A 6,848-nucleotide genomic window follows, 5' to 3' on the forward strand; every position below is an offset into this window, starting at 1 on the left:
CGGCCTCGCGAGCCTCCTCCAAGGCTCGGGAGCAGGCTTCGCGGGAAACCTTGAGGGACGCCTCGGCCTTCGCATTGTCAAGATCATGCCGGTAGTGGCCCAGGTTGACGGCCACCCTCAGCTTACGCCACTCCTCCGCCAGCCGAAGGCCTTCGGCCTCAAGGCGTGAGTCGACACCTGCAAGTTCTTCACCAAGTCTTGCCTGCTGGAAGAGCTCATGGAGAACGACGCTTCGCCCGCGCTCAGACTCGAGCGCACGGCCCACCTCATCCTCCACCTCGGGGGCTGCAGGCGGGACATCAAGTGGCGCACCGCCTCTTGGCAGGGGGCTGGGGGCTGGTGCTGCCTTTGGCGCCAGCCAGTCCTTGCGGGGGGGCCTCAGCTGGTCGGGGCCCGATGCTTGAAGATGAACTGACGGCCAAGGCCAACCAGCTACTGTCCATGACTAGAGGAGGGGCCCTAGGCATACCCGCCAAGCCCCATGCCAAGTTGTGGGGGAAGGACAACAAGGTCGCAGGATTAGCGCGCCACGGAGGCAAGTGTGCCCCTTCAACCAACCCTGCTCCAGGGGCAGCGAGCGGACTCGGAGCGCTCAAGGCCAATGGGGAAGTCGAGGAAAGAGGAGGCCGTTTCTCAAGAGGCGCAGCAGCCTCGACGGAAGGAGCCCTGAAGAACTGACGTCAGGAGATGGAAACAGCACACAAGAAGCCATAGCGGTACGATACTTACACATCGACGGCAATGTACTTCTTTCGCTTCAGCGGCCCGAAGATGCTGTTGCCACTTGGGGATCCTTTCCTCTTACGGAGCTCCTCGAAGTGCACACAAAGTTGACCGAAGCGCTGGACGTGGCAGCCGGCGCGGGGCGAGGCCGAGGAAGAGCTTGGAGGGACAACTTCAGGGGTGCCCGACTGTGGTGAACAGTCAGGCGCCGTCTCACCACGACGTCCCGGGGCTTCCAGGGCTTTCACCTTGGGAGCCGCATGCTGCGTCGCCTCAGTAACCGACGCCCAAGGGGAGGGATCGAGAGCTCCCGAGGACAACGCCCCAGGATCACCAGGTGGCCTAAGCTCCTCAGCACTCAAGCCGTCAACCTCCGTCGGAGCTTGCCCCCCTGCGCCCACACTTGGGACGAGCTCAGCGCCGGCGGCAAGGAAGGGAACCACGTCGACGGGGTTCTCGCGGGGCCCCACCAGGCCAAGCGGGCACATCCCCCACTCATCAAAGGAGGGCATGCTTTCGGTAAATTCATCCTTGTTCTCGCAACGGTATAGCAGACAGCTCTTCCTGGGCATGTCGTCCGGCAGAGGGGCACCTGTCAGAACTGTAAGCACCGTTTGCCGCGTCCTAAGAGGAAGCCCCTCCTCCTGAAACCTCATATGGTCCTGACTGCTGCGCAAGGCCCACATCGGGTGGGAATGGCGCTGAAGTGGGGCGACTCGACGCTTGACGAACTCCTTCACCACAATGGGCACAGTAACGCTGCGGTCCTTCAACCTCCTCAGCCTGAGCCAGACGGGAACGAGACGGGGGCTCGCGAGCCTCTGGTGGCCCCAGCTGAAGTTGGGAACAGCGGGTCCTGGCGGAACATGGAGCAGAGGGCTGAGCACTCTGGCGTCGACAAACACCCAATGTGTCCGAAACTCACTCGTGGATGGAGGAAGCTCAAAGTCGATCCCCGCGACCGCTGTCGCGGCCACGGCCTGGAAGCTCACACACCCCAAGCTCTCTCGAGGGTCAGTCAGACGCAATGAGAAGAAATGGCGGAAGAGGGCCACTGAAGGAGCGATGCCCACCATGGCTTCGCACAGAAGGGCGAAGACGGCGAGAAGAGTCGCAGATTGAGGGTCGAGATGTAGCATGTGGATCTGATAATGCTCAACCACCGCATTGAAGAAGGCGGAGAAGGGAGGAATCAGGCCAGCCCAGAGGGCATCTATGAAGATTGGGACCTCAGTGGCTGCCCGGGCAATGCGAGTGCGAGACGCAGGACAAGCCACCGTCTCTCCCCACTCATTGAAACAGGAGGCAAGCATGGGGTGCACCTTGTCCATGGCCTCGTCGTTGAGCACCAGGGGTCGGCGGAGCGCAGGCTCGACGGCCGGAGGCGCACTCGGTGTGGGCAGGGGCTTCTTCCCCTTGTCTGCTTGTTTCGGCGCCATGGCGATGGAGCGGGCAGGAGGCAGGTCAGATTGGAGAGGAGAAGCAGAGCTTCGAGGAAGCAGAGAGATTGGGGAAGCAAGGCGCGGGCGATGGAGGAATAACTGTGTAGGTTGCGGGGGCCGCGTAGTCAGGCGGATTCTAAGGCAGCGTGGGGAAGCGGAGACACCCACGTCCAATCAACCGCCACGCGTCAATCGAGGCCACAGGCTTTTGGGGCCCGCGGTGCTCCGTACTTGACCTTTGGCTTCGCCTCGAAGCCAAGCCCGAGCGCGCCTTGGGCCCGGGGGCTACTGTCGGCGTTCCGGGAACGGGGGTCCCCAGACTTGCCAGCCTGCGGCCCACGGCGTGGCTATGCTAGCAGGCCGTACGGCCCATCTTCATCGACAAGGCATTCAAGACCCTCGCGAGGGGCCAAGCCTCGCGGGGCAGACGACGCAAGACCTCCTCCAGAGCGGCCTCTCGAGGCAGGCTCGCGAGGAGCGGAGATATCAAGGCGGGCAAACCTCGCGAGGCTCTCGTGACGTGAGCCATGACGATCGACACCAGGCAGGCGCCAGCGGACGCAGCGTCCTTGTTTCCTCTTTGGTGCTAAGGAGGCAGGCGCAGGCGCGGAGTACCGAGGCATCAAGCAAAGGTTTCCATATCAGTGCAACGAGACCGAAGACCCGTAGGACGGCAAGACGGAGGTCACCGTGGAGCCCAAGACGGCGTCACCACTAGAGCCTTTGTAGGCAAAGACCGCTTTTGTCAGGATAGCTTGTACTAGCTGTCCCCTTTCAAATTGCCCGCCGTTGTTGGCTCCCAACCCGCTCAATATTTGGGGAGAGGACCAGGGCCTATATAAGTAAAGTTAGCCACCACAATAGGTGGCATTGAGTCCTCACCCACAAAAGTTCGACAAGCACAAGAACACCTCAACCTCAGGAGGCTGTTCTTCCCCTTGTACTGTTCATCATCAGCCGAAGAGGCAATCCACCACCACCACACTGGAGTAGGGTGTTACACAACAACGGTGGCCCGAACCAGTATAAATCTCGTGTCTTTCTGCGTTGCAAGTTCGTCGAGTTCTTCTGCGAGATCTTAGCGAGCTAGGGCGTGGATCGATAGGAAGGAAAGAACTTCGCACGCACCCCAGAGTTTGAACCTTAAGGGTTTTGCCGGAACCCCAGATCCGACAGCATTAGATTAACAAAAATCATAAACAGTTCGAGGGGAGAGTGGGCGCAACAACAGCATGTGCTTCCATCTACTTATAAAGGGGGTGATGTAGAGTTTTGTTGTAACAAAGAAACAGGCATCATGTCTGGGTTGGAACAAATTTTGCCCACTTAATGGTAAAAGACAGCAGTTCAATAGATACAATTCAACATTTATCAAAAACAGTACCAATACAAGTAGCACAACATCTCAAAGCACATTGCAGCATCATGTGGATGAAAGCCAGTACTGACCTTTCTTGACCAAGATTTGAAACAACTTGCGAGGAGGACTTGAAAGAAATCCCAACACATATATGAAAATACATGATCTCCTTTTGTGCAGTTCCACCAAAATTAAGCAAAGTCGCCGGTGTGACATTCAAGTTGAACTGCACAAAATGCTCTTAAAACATAAGTGTTTCGCGTAGCGAAGCAAAATGTCGTAATAGCAACAAGGTTAATAGATATCCCTGTTTTAACAGAGGCAAAAAAGGAATCAATTACTGGCCAATAAAGGAGGATGAAACATGCGGCCACAAAAATGGTAATCCCGCCAATCCCTAACAAGGGTTGCAGTTTTGAACTAAGATTCAGTAGTTAATTCTGAGAGTGGCATTGCTTAATTTTACCAGCGGCATTAGATTAACAAAAAGCATAAACATTTCCAGGGGAGAGTGGGCGCCACAACAACATGTGTTTCCATCTACTTATAAACGGGGTGATGCAGAGTTTGTTGTAACAAAGGAACAAGCATCATGTCTGGGTTGGTCCCATTTTTGTTCACTACTTAATGGGAAAAGACAGCAATACAATAGCTTCAATTCAACATTTATTTAAAATAGTACCAATACAAGTAGCACAACATCTCAAAGCACACTGCACAATCATGTGGATGAAGGCCTGTACTGACCTTTCATGGGACAACCAATATAAAATACGAATCTACCAACACGAATAGGAAATCCAATCTCGTTTTGTGCAGTTGCACTGAAATCAAGCAAAGTTGCCGGTGTGACATTTAAGTTTGCTATAGCAACAAGTTGAATAGATATCCCTATTTTAACAGAGGCAAAAAAGGAAACAATTACTGGCCAATAAACGAGGATGAAACATGCGGCCACAAAAATAAGCATCTACCTTCTCTTGATGGAAAACAAAGTATAGGACAGTAGCATTTCTAAAACAGTTGCATTGATTCATATTGACAAAGAAATTCTCTTAAAACAGTTCAGTAGTTAATTCTAAGAGTGGCATTGCTTAATTTTACTAGCGGCATTAGATTAAGAAAAAGCATAAACAGTTCCAGGGGAGAGTGGGCGCAACAACACCATGTGCTTCCATCTACTTATAAAGGGGGTGATGTAGAGTTTGTTGTAACAAACAAACAAGCATCATGTGTGGGTTGGAACAATTTTTGCTCACTTAATGGTAAAAGACAGCAGTTCAATAGCTTCAATTCAACATTTATCCAAAATAGTACCAATAGAAGTAGCACAACATGTCAAAGCACACTACACCATCTTGTGGATGAAAGTCGACCAAGATTTGAAACAACTCGCGAGGATGATTTGAACGAAATCTCGCAACACATATATGGGAATCCGATCTCCTTTTGTGTAGTTCAACCAAAATTAAGCAAAGTCGCCGGTGTGACATTCATGTTGAACTGCACAAAACGACTCTTAAAACAAAAGTGTTTCGCGTAGCCAAGCAAAATGACGCAATAGAAACAAGTTGAATAGATATCCCTGTTTTAACAGAGGCAAAAAAGGAAAAAATTACTGGCAAATAAAGGAGGATGGAACACACGGCGACAAAAAGAAGCATCTATCTTATCTTGATGGAAAACAAAGTAGGATAGTAGCATTTCTAAAATGGTTGCATTGATTCATATTAACAGAGACATTCTCTTAAAACAACATTCGTTAAAAATTTAATTTACTTTTAACAGTGGCATTGCTTCAATTTTCCAGCGGCATTCTTAGATTAACAACAACAAAATAGTTGTATGGGACATGGGACATGGGACATGCCAGCACCATGTGCGTCCACATGTATAAATGGGTGATGCAGAGTATGTAGCCAACCAGCATATCTGCGTTGGTCCCATATTTGTTCTCTTTGAACCTTTTTCCTATGTGAGGGCAGCAAATCTAGTCCTGCACAAACTACCCGACCCCCCAGTTTCTTTCCCTTTTTAACAAAGAGATCGGTTCTTTAGACATGTGTGTACTGGGTTATCCCCTTTTTCCCTTTTCGACCAAGAAATCGGCTGGATAGCCAGTCTATACTTCTTTCCCTCCCTCCTTTCCTCATTGAACCACGTCCTAGATCCATGCTCCACCCCACCGCACCCTTCTTTTCTCTTTGAACCAAGACCTAGATTCGACTACAGAATCGAAAAAGATCCGCATGCAGCTAGAGCAATGACGGTTTCAAAGAAACTTATACCTTAGGGTCGTCGGGATGTGGCAAGGCGTGCGACGGGAGGCCGGATCTGCCCACACTACGTACGGTAGCAAGGAAGAAGGGGTCGGTGGCCCTCCCGCACAGGCGCTGGGTGAAAGAGAACTGCGCAGCCGGCAGTGGATTGCCTCCCTCGCCGAAGGCGATAGAGTGAACGCTGCACCTCCTCCCTTTCCCGGTGCGATGGGATCCGTACGCCTCCTTCACCAGCTGTGAGGGGGGAGAGAGAGACAGAGGCCAAAGTAGTCTTGTTTAGATCTGGTGAAGAGGGTGAGAGACTGTGAATATAGCAAACCCTAGCAAAGGAACGCTGAGCCTCCAGCGTGTATATATATATGTAGTGCGGCGAGAGTGTCGAGAGTGCAAACCCTAGCGAACAAGCGCTGAGGCTCCATCTTATATAGTGTACTACATATATAATGTATTATGGACTGAGCTCCGGTGCCTTAACTGCACCTGCCTTTGGCTGTATAACAGGTGGGCCAGCCACATTTTGGGCCCACCTGTCATACACCCAAAGGCAGGTGCACTAAGTCAATGAAGCTGCGTCCATATAGTACTCATGTATACAACTAATATATAGTGGAGTGGTTTTCTTATTCTCTCCATAACAATCGTTTTAAATTGTGTAAGTACGAAATGAAACCCTTTATTTAACATAAGAGTGAAGAAAACTACTACTTCCGATGAACTAACGATCCACGCGTCCTGGTCGCACTTCCTGTCCTTCACATGCGGTACACTACCGTCCCTTAAGTGAACAACCACACATGCGCCAAATTATCGGAAACGTGTGAGAGTGTGTACAAATAAAGAATTTTAATTTCAATTATCGGAAAGGTTTGAGAGTATGTACAGTTTGCCCTCTCTCAATAATTATGGTTTGTTGTGTTCGGCCTAAACTTGGTCAAACTTTACAAAATTTGACTTCGGTCAAATCTAATATGCGGAGTAAATAAAAATGGAGGGCTACTACGTCCATCCGGGTTTTTAGTCCACACCATTTTTTAATCAAAGTTA

Source organism: Aegilops tauschii, chromosome 1, assembly GCF_002575655.3.
Source record: "Aegilops tauschii subsp. strangulata cultivar AL8/78 chromosome 1, Aet v6.0, whole genome shotgun sequence".
NCBI classification, from domain to species: domain Eukaryota; kingdom Viridiplantae; phylum Streptophyta; class Magnoliopsida; order Poales; family Poaceae; genus Aegilops; species Aegilops tauschii.